Source organism: Lactuca sativa, chromosome 3 (assembly GCF_002870075.4).
Source record: "Lactuca sativa cultivar Salinas chromosome 3, Lsat_Salinas_v11, whole genome shotgun sequence".
Lineage (NCBI taxonomy): Eukaryota > Viridiplantae > Streptophyta > Magnoliopsida > Asterales > Asteraceae > Lactuca > Lactuca sativa.
In genome coordinates this window covers 91,726,353-91,739,712 of record NC_056625.2, presented here as the reverse complement: position 1 = coordinate 91,739,712, position 13,360 = coordinate 91,726,353, and positions in this window count along the sequence as shown.

Genomic DNA, 13,360 nt, shown 5'->3' with positions numbered 1-13,360 from the left:
TCTAGGATTTGGACGTCTTGGCGCCATGCAAAGTCTTAAAGCTTCCAAATTTATGGATTAAGACTTTATTTCAAAGTAGATCCGAGGTTTGGATGGTAAGGTATTAAGGTATTAGGTCATGAGAATGAGCCACTAACAAGTACATTGGGCGTACTTCTGAGTACGTTGCACGTATTGGGTTTGATTCCCATTTTCTCCTCATTGTTTGGACTTCTACATTAGGTGTAATCTAATGGTACACACGACATACTCACCAGCTAGGCTTTTAGGCCTTGAAATAGTTTGGGCCATTGTTAGGCCAAAAGTCTTTTTGGGTTTAGAATATTGTTAGGACTTAGATCTATATGGATTTGGGTCATATCTAGGCCTTGGGCTATTTTGAGTCTTGGGCCATGATTAGATAGGCCCAGTAAGGTAAGGGTAAAATGGTCTTTTACCCTAGGAGTCAGAGTTAAGGATTTAGAATCTCGGTTATGGTTTATGGCCTAATTGGTAATTAGGATTTTATTATTTGTGATTTAGTGCGGAGATTTTCCGGTTCAGCAGCTTGAGTGTTATTTGTTTATCAGCGGATCGATGTGAGTTCCTTTATTGTAGTCGTGGGTTGAAGGCACCAATGTCGGCCCACTAGATTATATGTGTAAAATGATAGTTGTCTTTATGACACTTACTGTTATGCATGTATGTGCTTGTTGTCTTTGTGACTCTTGTTGATATGATTTTATACTTAGCTAGCTGTAAGGGTGAAATAAACCTGATACCAGTTGAAAGAGGTTGAAGGGGATGAAATAGACTCAATACCGGTTGAAAGAGACTTAAGGGGTGAAATAGACCTAGTATCGGTTGAAAGAGACCAAAGGGGGTGGAATAGACCCATATATATTTGACTGTTATATATATATATATATATATATATATATATATATATATATATATATATATATATATATATATATATATATATATATGTATGGTATAGGGTATTTTGGGGAAACTCACTAAGCTTTGTGCTTACAGTCCTATGTTTGTGGTTTTAGGTACTTCCAGTTCGAAATAGAAGGGTTCGGGATGATCGTACCGCATCCACCCATGTTTTCCGCATTTTTATGACTTTGGGAATTGTACTCTGATGATTATTTTACTATGACATACATTTGGATGTTTTTACATGAATATTTTTTGGTTTGGGTTGAATTAAAAATGAAATTTTTACCTATAACTTTTGGGATGCTACAAGTTGGTATAAGAGCCTTGGTTTGAGGGATTCGGGCACACTTCCAGGCAAGTCTAAACTCAAACTGAGGAATTGATAATCTTTTTGAAAGAAAAGAGTTTTATAAATAAACTTTTATAAAGAAAAAGGGTTCGATGTGTGAAGTATTCCCAAAATACCCATACATGTTACTCTATGAGTATATGTATATGTATATAGCATGCTAGATTAGGGCTAAGGATCTACTCAAAATTGCACAGTAGGATGCTAGGAGAGATGCCTTTTTATGCCAGTTTTATGAATCCTTAGAATTTCGTGATAGTATAGATTTTAGATGATTAGATCGAGTGACCTAGTTAGGAAGCGATCTGGGTTAGAACTCAAAGCTAGAATGATGCTTACTTTGTGCTTTTGGGGACTCCATTGGTTTCTGTTAATCATTAAGAGAATATTTCAAATTAAACGTTGTGGGGATTAAATAATTCTTGAAGTTTAGGTTCAACTCTATTGCATAACACTTGTTTAAGTCCAACTGTTGTAGAGTGGGACCTAGTAATCGAAAAATATCTGGTGTTGGTAACATGTTATTGTATTTATGAGATAGTTAGAAGACATTGGAGGGGAGTCTCTTCTGCAGCTGATAGCAGAGAGTGGTGTGGAAAGGAACCCTAGGAAAGCCTAGGTAACGTCTTAGTGCGTAAGCTACCCTATAATGTAAGTAAAGTATCTGATAGTAGGTAAGTGGCTTCGAGGATTTGAGTCAGTCCTTGAGGAAGGCCTTGATGAATTCGAGAAAATTCATAAGTGCGAACCTCTTCACATGTATACTAATTGTTTATGTATTATGTTTTAGCATGGAGGTGACAAATGGCAGAGCAGAAGGTTCAGGATCTGGATCTGGTTCGGGCTCAGGCACCAAACCAATTGATGAGGGTTTATGCGAGTTCATTGTATCTGAGATTATGAGAGGCATCCTTATTGCGACCCCGGTGATGTTCAGGTCGATCAAGGAGGATGTCATCGAGTTAATGGAGGATCATCTCTAGATCTTTAGAGCCGATCTAGTTGTTGGTCAGTACAGAGCCCACACTCTCCCCTTTAAGGATTTCAAGGGATGTGGGGGGGGGGCAAAATTCTTTAGGGTGAAGGACCCTACTGTGCCAGATGATGGATAGCAGATATGGAGTGTGTTCAGAAGACTAGCTTCTACCCGAGGGGTCTAATGTGAGGTTCGCTGCAAGTTGTCTTAGGGAGCGAGCCCAGGATTTGTGGGAGGAGGTTGGTCATGCTGTGGGAGCCCAAACCATTAAGGCCATGACCTAGTCAGATTTTGTGACCTAGTTCCAAGCGGAGTTTACACCAGCTGTTGAGGTGCTACAGTTGGTGAGGGAGTTCCTGGATATGCAACAGGAGACTGAGGCTGTGGCGGAGATCACTACCAAGTTCCAAGAGAGAGCTCTATTGATACCACAATATATTACAGACGAGGAGATGAGGAAGACTTGGTACCATGACATGTTGATATCATATATCATGGAGTTTGTTAGCTTTTCAGTCTGTCCGACATAGGATAACATGATATCTACGTCCTAGGAACGGGAAATTGATTTGGAGCACATCAGGAAGAGAAAGGCAAAGCAGATACAGATGACTGGGGATTTAGCGAAGAAACCTAAGGGTTTTGAATCTAGATCGAGGGGCCTCTGTGACAAGTGTGGCAAGAAGCATGACGGAGTTTGCAGGACGGGTGGTTCGGGCTGTTATAAGTGTGGCAAGATGGGGCACTTCAGCAGGGATTACACTGCTACCACCACCACCAATGTTTCAGGTATGGTCAACTTTGATTGCAATCAGACGGGCCACAATAAGGCTGATTGCTCGAGTTTAGTTGGAGGAGTGGTTTCAACACCTGCTCCGGTGACATTGAGGATCACTAATGGCCGGGAGGGCAAGGAGGCGGCCCTGTAGTGAAGAGTAGGGCTTTTCAGCTGACATCCGAGGAGGCGCGTGCGGCACCTTATGTGGTTATGTGTATGTATCTTCTTCTTATCTCGTTATCTATGTTGCTTATCATGCTTATATGTTTGTTCTTTTGTTTTGGGTCGTTCCTTGTGAGCGGTTTTCCTACGTTGGTATCAGCTGACATCCGAGGAGGTGCGTGCGGCACCTGATGTGGTTATGTGTATGTATCTTCTTCTTATCTCTTTATCTATGTTGCTTATCATGCTTATATGTCTGTTCTTTTGTTTTGGATCGTTCCTTGTGAACGGTTTTCCTACGTTGGTATGTTTGATTCGGGGGCTACCCGATCCTTTGTATCTGTTGTGCTTAGCTTGAGCTTTGACTGTGTTCCGTTGGAGATATATTATCCGTTAGAGGTGGATATTGCCAAAGATCGTCTTGTGCGAGTGTTGAGGGTTCACCAGGGATGTACTCTAGAGTTATTTAGTAAGCGGTAGCTGTTTGATTTTGTTCCTATTCTCAACTTAATCCATTAAGTCCAAGTCTCCAACTTCCAGATCTAAATCAACAAGATGTCTATACGGATTAAGTTTCCAAATTTATCCAGAATAATGCCACAATCTTTCAAGATCTAAACTTTAATACACCAAAATGACCAAAAGGGCCAAGATAACTAGCATCGCTAAAAGGGAAGGTAAAAGATCACAACTTTCCTAGTCCATGAGGTCCAAGAATCATTCTAAATACATAAAGAGATCTTCGGGGCCACTCAACTCCAAGATCACCCATAAAATGGAGCAAAAGTGCCAAAAAAAATAAACTGAAATGACAAGATCTAATAAAGTAGATAGAAAGACTGGAACTTTATACTCACAATGGTCCAGAAATGTATGTCTTCTAAAATTGACAAGTTTTACTTCAAGGGCTATATTGTCTTTTCATCAATCCAGTTCTAGATTGATTGTTTTGGGTCTAAAAAGGGCGTCAGTTCTAAAATGAGTGTTTCAGGTTTAAAAATTTCAACAGGTCTAAAATGGTTGTTTCATGTCTAAAAAGGGCACCATGTCTAAAATGGGTGTTTTCAGGTCTAAAGAGGGATTGTTCCTAAAATACAAATATTCCATTCTTGAAGGACCAAAATACCCAAATTGCTAACACCTTTTTGCTTTTAACCTCAATTGAACGCTGGATTTTTGAGAGAGAGAAAGTGTTTCGAAGACTTCTTCTTCCCCCTTTTAGGATTGACATTTTCTAATGTTTCAACCCTTTATCACCAAATCGTTATAGCTCATTATAATATATTTGATCAAGCTCTGTAAACATTTCAATATTTTAGTGGATTGGTTCTCGGTTTTATCTGCCCATGGTTTTTTCCCGATTTGGGTTTTCCACGTAAATCTTTGTGCCTCTTTGATTTGCTTTTTGATTGGTATTTTTCATTGCATGTGATTGATTATAGTTTGATATTTTAGTCCTATTCTGTTTGAACTAATATGGTTCTCGTGATTTCGATTTCTAGGTTGTTTGATGCATTAGGGCTTTTTGTTTTAGTTCATCTTACCCTCTTGGTTTACTATAATATTTATTAAGGTTACAATGCCTTTGAGAAAAGAGATAATGAAAATAAGAAAGCTAATCCTCTATTTAAAGAGAGGATTGTCAGTGAGATATGCACTATGGAAAATACTTAGGCACCAAGGTTATCTTGTAAAGAAACTCTTCCTAGCTAAGTAAATAATAAAATCTTCTTTATTAAGCAAAGAAGATAACATCGTTATTAAAGACTTTTGGAGGCATGTTTCTCAACATCACACCTTCTTTCTATTAGTTTTTTATAAGTATGCCTTACATATCACAATAAGGAGCCCATTCTCCTTGAAGAAGAAAATAGATATGAATGTAAATCCCCTTCTGTTGTCCAACAATTGATTCGGTAACCTAAGGTAGACTTTTTTGGGGATGATTTATGAGAAAGGAAAGAGTATGTCGCGGTAAGAGATAGCATAAGGTAGATTGTTTTTTGGAGATTTTCGGAGGGTGAGAAGTGGTAAATAAACATGATCTAGATTAGACAAAGATGAGAAGTGGAGAAAGGCACATATAGGTTATAAGGGAGAGGGGTGGGGTAATTACTAATAATAAAAGATTAAATAAAATCAAATAAATTGTAAGAAGTATATGAAAAGCCAAAATTAATCATTTCACATTTCATTTTGGTAAGTTACCAAAATCACAATGAAACCTTTTCATAATACATTTTTTGCAAAACTCACAATGAAACCTTTTCATAATACCTTTTTGCAAAACGAAAAAAAAAAAGGATCCATTCCAAAGAAAATGACGAACCAAATGCCATTTCTACAGTTTGCTCTTATTTTTATTATTTTAAATACTTGATGTTTAAATTAAATTTGCAAATAACATCCACAAAAAATAAGTGAGCACAATCACCCATGAATCTTGACTTTTAGCATAACAGTATAAAACTGACATAAAAATTAATACTAAAAAATAAGCGCATTGGTCACTTGAGTTTACTTTAAGGTGTTAATCCATCCCAAAATATTAATCGTGAGAATTGTGGCATCTTCGCACAAACTCAAAAAAAATGGTAGCATCACTGCCTTCTTTGATGCAGACAACTGAGTTATCAAGTCTCCAGTGTACTGAAACAATCCACGCATTTCGTCCAACCATCCAAGAATGGGGTGATTCATGGATTTCGTGCAATCAAGCATTTTAGTATACTTTTTCGTAATTTGTGCCATCATGAGATAATTATCTAATTTTGCTTTAATTTTCTTATGCTTAAACACTCCCATAATTGCCCCAAGGTTCCATTGTAATTTCCACGCCCAATGCATCTCAACATATGGTTTGCTATGTACATCCCTCTGAGGCTGGTAATCCTCACTATTTCTATTTTGTTTAACCTCCTCTAGCAATATCCCCAAGTGTTTTACAATTACTTGTGCTGATGCCATATTCTCCATAACTGTAATCTCCTGCAACGTTTTCATGATCATCATAAATTTCATGTTTTTGCAATGTAACCGATTCATGTTACAATGTTGCATATTTTTGTATGGTTATGCATGTCGTACTGCATAAACTAGAAAAAAGGATAACCCAAATATTATATTGGCACTGTGTAAATACCTCAAATGAGACCATTGGGAAGATGGCACAATCATCATCGTTGTTTATTTTAGTACGTGTAGTTACTTTCTCTTGTGCCAGCACCTCCAAGTATACCTTTACTACCGGTTTTATTGTACACTTCAGAATCTTTGTGTTAGCAAACGCACAAGCTTTATGTGGGACTAGTTTCATGGATGAAGATAGACTCTGCAGAAAATTACATATAGATCAATGTGATCTTAATAACCATGTATGTGTGTGAGAATGAAATGTAAGAAAAATTCGAGAGTGTCAAATCGAAAAAATAAATGATTCTAATTGATTCTTGAGTATTGAAAACCTTCCAAAATTAAATGGATTTAGTTATAGATAAGTAATTGTGATTCTCATCAAAACCATTGATTCTTTTAATCTATGCTCCAGATTGATTCTTATACTCACACAATATTTAAGTTATCAAAATAAACTACCCATGTGTGTGTGTATACACACACACACACACAGACACACACAACATAAAACTATGGGGGGTGCAAGAACTCTTGATATACCTTCCTTTGTGAAAAGAGACGCTGCAACAGATAAAACAAAAGGAAATTAGATATAGATTAATGCAAGTTTCATAACCATGTGTGTGTGTATACAAGAGTATTTGCCATACTCCAGATTAAAAATCCTGGTAAGATGCAGAAGACAAACAATATCAATGACCAATACCTTGAGAATCCCCAAGTTAAGTGTAAGAAACTTGACACTATTGAGCTGTTGAAGCAAATAAACTATTCTATGAGCATCTGCTTTGTGTGGATCGTACATAAAGAGGTCAACCTTCTCCAGAGAATGGAAGCCTGATGGTGTAGAAACCTGCCAAGGTTGAAAACCTTCTATGACCAAGGAGGTAAGCCCAGGTGCAGAAATCAGATGCTCCCCTTCGCACCTTATAATTGTGAGATTCTTGAGTTGAGGTGCAACCACATTCACAACCTCCTCTGATGCCATATCAGGGGGTGTAGATACAAGTGTAAGATCAGAAAGTTGAGGATGATAGATATTTAAAACTTTGGTTTCTTTCATTCTGCACCTGTTCAAGGAGAGGTTCTTCAAGTTGGTGCACTTAGAGAAAAGACCGATATCATCATAATCAGACAGTTCGACTTGGTGAAGATGCAAAGTCGTTAAAGCTGGGAGGTCCCACTTTGGTGTCGCAATAAAGGAATATGGGCATTCAACTATATTCCCTCCAGGCACACGTGTAACACTCAGTTGTTGGAGATTGTGAGAGAATTTGCAGCTGAGAATTCTTGTGACAGATTCATCGTCCCTTACTGTTCTCCCAAGAACGAGATTGACTGAATAATTTACTTGATTATCACGGTGTAAGAGAACATTAGAAATAAAATTGGAAAAGTGGCGCTCATTATTGAGATTCTCCAACACGCCAACGTGGCATGCCTTCATATGATGCCATTTGGAAAAGAGTCGAGCACAAAAGAGAATGAAGCCATAAATGGAAGCGGAGCGGAAGCTGATCCCCAATTCACCACTAAACCTAGAGCACGGACCAATATGAAGTATGAAGTTATCAAATTTAAAGAAAAGGAGGTTCAAAAATTGGTGAAAAAGCATGGGTTGAAAAAGAAGAAGAGGAAAAGAGAGGCCCAACCAGCTGAGGATGATACAGCGAAAAAGAGAAGAGACGAATTGAAAAGGGCTTACAAGAAAAAGATTCACGCCTACAAGACTAAGTATAAACCGCAAAAAGTACGGCGCACATTCCCGATGCTTGAAGACGACAAAACGTAAATGGGAAGGAGTCTAGCTAATGACTCCTCAAAAAGAAGCGCTTGGCGGGAGGCAACCCGTCGTTAGAGTTTGCTTTCTTTTACTCTTTAGTTTTTTTTCATTTATTGTTTTTGTTTTGTGTTTTTGTGTTTAAATAATTTGCATTTTTATTTTGTTTTATTTTTGGTGTGTATGCTTTAAGGTATTATTTTGTTTAATAGTTGTTTGCTTTAAGTATTTTCAGGATTGCATTTTGATTACTTAGGATGAGGTAAAGCATGGTTGTTTTTCGTGTGAGAGCGAGTCAAGGAAGCGAGTTTTTAACGTCAAAGTGTCAAGTCCGGTCTTAGGAGTGTGAGCGATTGAGTCTGCATGTGAGGAAGCGTTAATGAAGTTGTTATGGACTCAAACAGTTGCCACATACCTAGATTTTTTCATTCAGGTGTCGACTCGTCGAGTGCACTAAGCTGACTCGACGAGTCGCTTGGTATTTCCAGATATTTTCAGAATGCGCACTACTACTCGGCGAGTCCATCATCAAACTCGACGAGTCGATCATTTTTTTGAGCCGAACGACTGCTGATTTGATGCTACTACTTATACCACTTGCATCCTTCCACTACCATATCCATTCTTGAAGATCTTATGCCGATTTTCGCATGTTTAGAGCGACCCACACGATACATGGATGAGATTGTTCCCATGTATGAAGTTTATTAAAGATGGAGCTTAAATGAGAGTGATCAACCTATCCACTACTATCCCAGGGGAGTTTGTTCCGATTCCCTCTTTATTTTTATGTTTCTATGCATAGTATGCAATGAGGGCATTGCATCACATAAGTGTGGGGTAGGGGGTTGGTTACATAATAGTCAATTTTAAAAATTTTTGCATACCAAAAGGATTATTTAGGATCTAATTTAGGAAATTTTGGTAAGAAAATAGGATTTCATGTTAGATTGTGTTAATAATTACATGAAGACCCAAATGTTTAGTTAAGCCTATATACGTTTTAGTGCATTTGTGGCCTCCTTATTCTAGTGAAATCATGAGACAAAAACACGACCTCGCTCAGCCTGAGGGATGCAATATGTTTAGCAGCCTAAACCTGAAATGTATCCAGGAAAATTTTTATCATTAGCCAATAAAGGTTGAAGTTGAGCCCCCCTGCTTAAGCATGTAGGTTTTGAGTGAAAAAAAAAAAAAAAAAGTGAGAAATACATGAAAAAAAGAAAAGAGAGAAAAAATTACAAGAAAAGTTATAAGAATTTTGGAGCATCAAAGTTAAGTATGAAGTTCAAAGATCAAAATTCCAAAAATCCAAAAAGTTGAAGATACCAAAGAAATCAAACAAAGGTGGTGAATTCAAAGATATCCAAGATCAAATTATCAAGCAAGTGAAGAATTCCAAAGAGCTTCAAAGTGGTATCGAAAAGTTGTAATTCTAGATTATGTATGCTTGGGTTGCTCAACCAAAAACACCTTGAGGTTAAAGAGGTTTTCTGAGGATGGATTCGGAGGGTTGCATAAAATGAGCATAGTTCGGGGTGAGTGGGCGAATGTTTATGAGGATTGTGAGTATTTGGAATATGGGGGGTTCTTTAGGAAAAATTTTAGACACAAATGCATGCGTTGCGGTCTTGGCATAATGGCTGGGTTAGATTGGAGTTGTTATACATAATTCTAATGTGTTAAAATTCAGTTTTGCTTGAGGGCAAGCAAAAGACAAGTGTGGGGTATTTTGATATGTGCATATTTAGTGTGTATTAAGTGTAGTTTATTATTTATATATTGGCTAAATTATCGCATATTATGGACAAAAGGTACTTAAAAGTGTTAAATTGTGTTTTTCAGTCCAAAGATGAAGCTCGGAAGCGAAAGGAAGCAAGAGAAGCGGTTGAGAGCTCAAGAGTGGAAAGAAGAAAGAAAACAGCCAGAATAAGGCTTCTACTCGTCGAGTTATCTCTTGACTCGACGAGTCCGGTCGCGGATTCAGAGAGATAAGCATTCGGAAGTCAAGACAGTTATCAGGTTACGACTAATGCGAGAGGGACTCGACGAGTCGCCATATGACTCGACGAGTCGGTATGCATATATAAAGATAACTCTTTAATGCGAAACAAGGAGAATTCTGGGAAGTTTCAGAGGTGTTAAGCTGCGAATAAGAAGCCAGAAGAACCCTAGAAGTCGACCAAAGAAGCTAGAATCCAATTCCGGGAGTAATTAAGGCGTAATTTCATCATTCTACTTAATTCTTTTGTTTTGTCAATATGATTAAGCAACTTGAACTTATTTGTTTGCTGTTATTCACCTTAGTTATGAACTAATTTCTTTATACTTCTGTTTGGGGATACAAAGTTGACAATATGGTTTGATTGATTGGTAGGATTAATTCTAAGTTGGTGATTAATTGTTATTTTAGCTTGCTAAAGAACCTTGTGTATGAATTAGTTTATTTTCTGTTAATAGGAAGATAGTTAATTAGCATGAACATCTATTAATTATCGACTTCATATGATAAGTGACCACTAAATCATATGTCTAGGATTAATGAATATGAAACTAGGATTAATAAGTAAATTGAGTAAATTCATGTGCAAGCTTGTAAGATGACTATTGAACAAGAGGGTAATTAAAAATAACAATTTAATTAGCTATTGCAAGTCTAACTTAACCCGAATAATTAATCTAGTAAATATAATTAAGTTAAGCAATTGGCCACTGTTTGAATTAGTTTATTTGCTAAGGATTAGGGTAGTGAACACAACTTAATCACTTGAATCGGTAACCAACGAAAGAATTAATCCATCGCACTATTACCTTAAAAGCAACCATAAAGTTAACCGAGTTGAACTAAACAGAAGTTTCTTTCCCATTATTGAATCTAGTTAATTTGTTCTTTTCTAGCCTTGCATTAGTTTTGTTTAATAAGTTTCTAGTCTTGTAAAACTAGAGAAAAACCCTTAATTGCTAAAGTAATTTGGATAGAATTAGTTTTTAATTTAATTTGCCGTTCCCTGTGTTCGATACCCTGCTTATTTAGCTATACCACAATTGATAGGTTCACTGCCTTTTGTGTGTTATTTGATAATTAAAGTAGGATTAAAACTAAGTGAGTTTTACACACATCAAGTTTTTGGCGCCGTTGCCGGGGAACGGTTCTAAAATTAGCATTAAATTCTAATTCAATCGACCCTTTGTGTAAGATTCATCTTACGCAAAGTTAATTTCTGTTCAATTTTTGTTTAAGTTAAAAAAAAACAAAAAAAAAAAAAAAAAAAAAAAAAAAAAAAACTGATTTTCACGTGAACTCGCCGAGTGCATTCGCCCCGACTCGGCGAGTCTGACGCTGAATCAGATTAAATTTTTGTTCTTTTTACGCGTTCTATTTTGTTTTAAGTTGCAGTTAGTTCATGACCCGAGGATCTTCTACACCTCTAATTCCTCCTCTGGAAGATCCGGAAACCGCATTAAGAAGAAACAAGGGCAAAACCGTTGGAGAAAGCACCTCTTCAAAGAACTCACCACTCAAAAACTTCAAATCCGTCTTTGGCAAGAAGAGGAGCAGCAAAGCAGGAGCATCCAGTGCGTCGTTGTCAACCGAAGATCCGATCCCGAAAGACACCGAATACGAGACCGAAGAAGAAAGCGAGCACACATCCGATATTGAAGAAGACTTAGCCACCGCAATGGCTAATATTGACGAGATCCCCATGGGGGAGTGGAAGAAAAGGATGCGTGATGACACCGGCCCGGGACTTGTGCAACCCGCAATCCCCGCTACCGCCACGTTCGAACTAAAGGGCCATATTCTCGCTCAACTCAAGGAGATACCATTTCACGGGAGAGATCATGAAGACGCCTATAAGCACTTAGATGAAGTAAATGACGTGGCGGATTACTTCAATGTACCTAATGTGCCCCGCGAGGTCCAGCTACTACGCATGCTTCCTGTCACGTTCAAAGGAGCTGCAAAGGATTGGTTGAAGTCACTCCCTCCCGGATCAGTTACTACATGGGCGAAAATGAAAGAAGAGTTCATAGATCACTTCTGCCCACCTTCCAAAATAGCCAAGCTAAAGAAAGCCATTGCCAACTTCGAGCAACAACCCGGAGAATCTCTCTATGAAGCTTGGGAAAGGTACAAGAGCCTACTTAGAAATTGCCCACACCATGATCTAAATAGCCAACAGGAGGTCTCCATCTTTTATGATGGAGTTAATGTCACCACAAGGCAACTACTCGATTCACAAGGCCCGCTCACCCGAAAGCCACCTCCGGAAATAAAGGAATTGATTGAAGAATTCTCTAAGCACTCTAGAGAATACCACAACCCGAGGAATGAAGTGAGTCGCGGAGCAGTAAATTCGGTAAACGATGGTATGGCGGCGGTGATAGCGAAACTCGATAGCCTAGACCGAAGAATGACGAAAATGGATCAAACAATCCATGCTATTAGAGTTGGATGTGAACATTGTGGCGGTCCTCATCTTACTAAGGAATGTGATCGAGATGAGAATGGAAATAAGAAAGCTCAAGTATGCTACTCTAGCGGCGATAGATATGATGAAGACTGGAGGAAACCGAAGAAGGAGTGGCTCCCATACGAAGAGTACAGAAAGGCTAAGGAAGAAAAATATAAACAGAGGGAGAGGGGTTATTATCAAAAGGAGGAACCGGTGACGGACAAGAAGACGAACTTAGAAGACATACTTACAAAATTCATAAGCGCGTCCGAGAAAAGGCATAATGATCACGATGTAGCAATGCAAGAAACCAGGAACATGTTGAGGAATCAGCAAGCTTCCATTCTCAACATTGAGAAACAGCTGGGACAGCTTGCACATCAAGTGAATGAAAGAAGACCGGGTCAACTTCCGAGCAACACCCAACCCAATCCAAGGAACGAAAACGTGAGCGTTATAACCTCCAGCGGTGAAGAAGAATTGGCAGAAACACTAAGGGTTTCCAAAGGGAAGGCAGAAAAGGAAGAAGAACCAGAACGAGAAGAACTCGATCCGACTCGCCGAGTCACCAAAATGGACTCGACGAGTCCAGTCGGGAAGGATAAAAAAGCAAGTTTTCTGAAGACATACAACCCTCCTTTGCCATACCCATCCAGAGCCATTCCTTCAGAAAAAGTTCAAGCCTATAGAACCTTCTTGGAGCATGTTAAAGCCTTACAAGTCAATATGCCATTCGTGGACACAATGCTCCAAACTCCCAAATACTTTAACTTGTTTAAGGGTTTGTTTGCTGCCA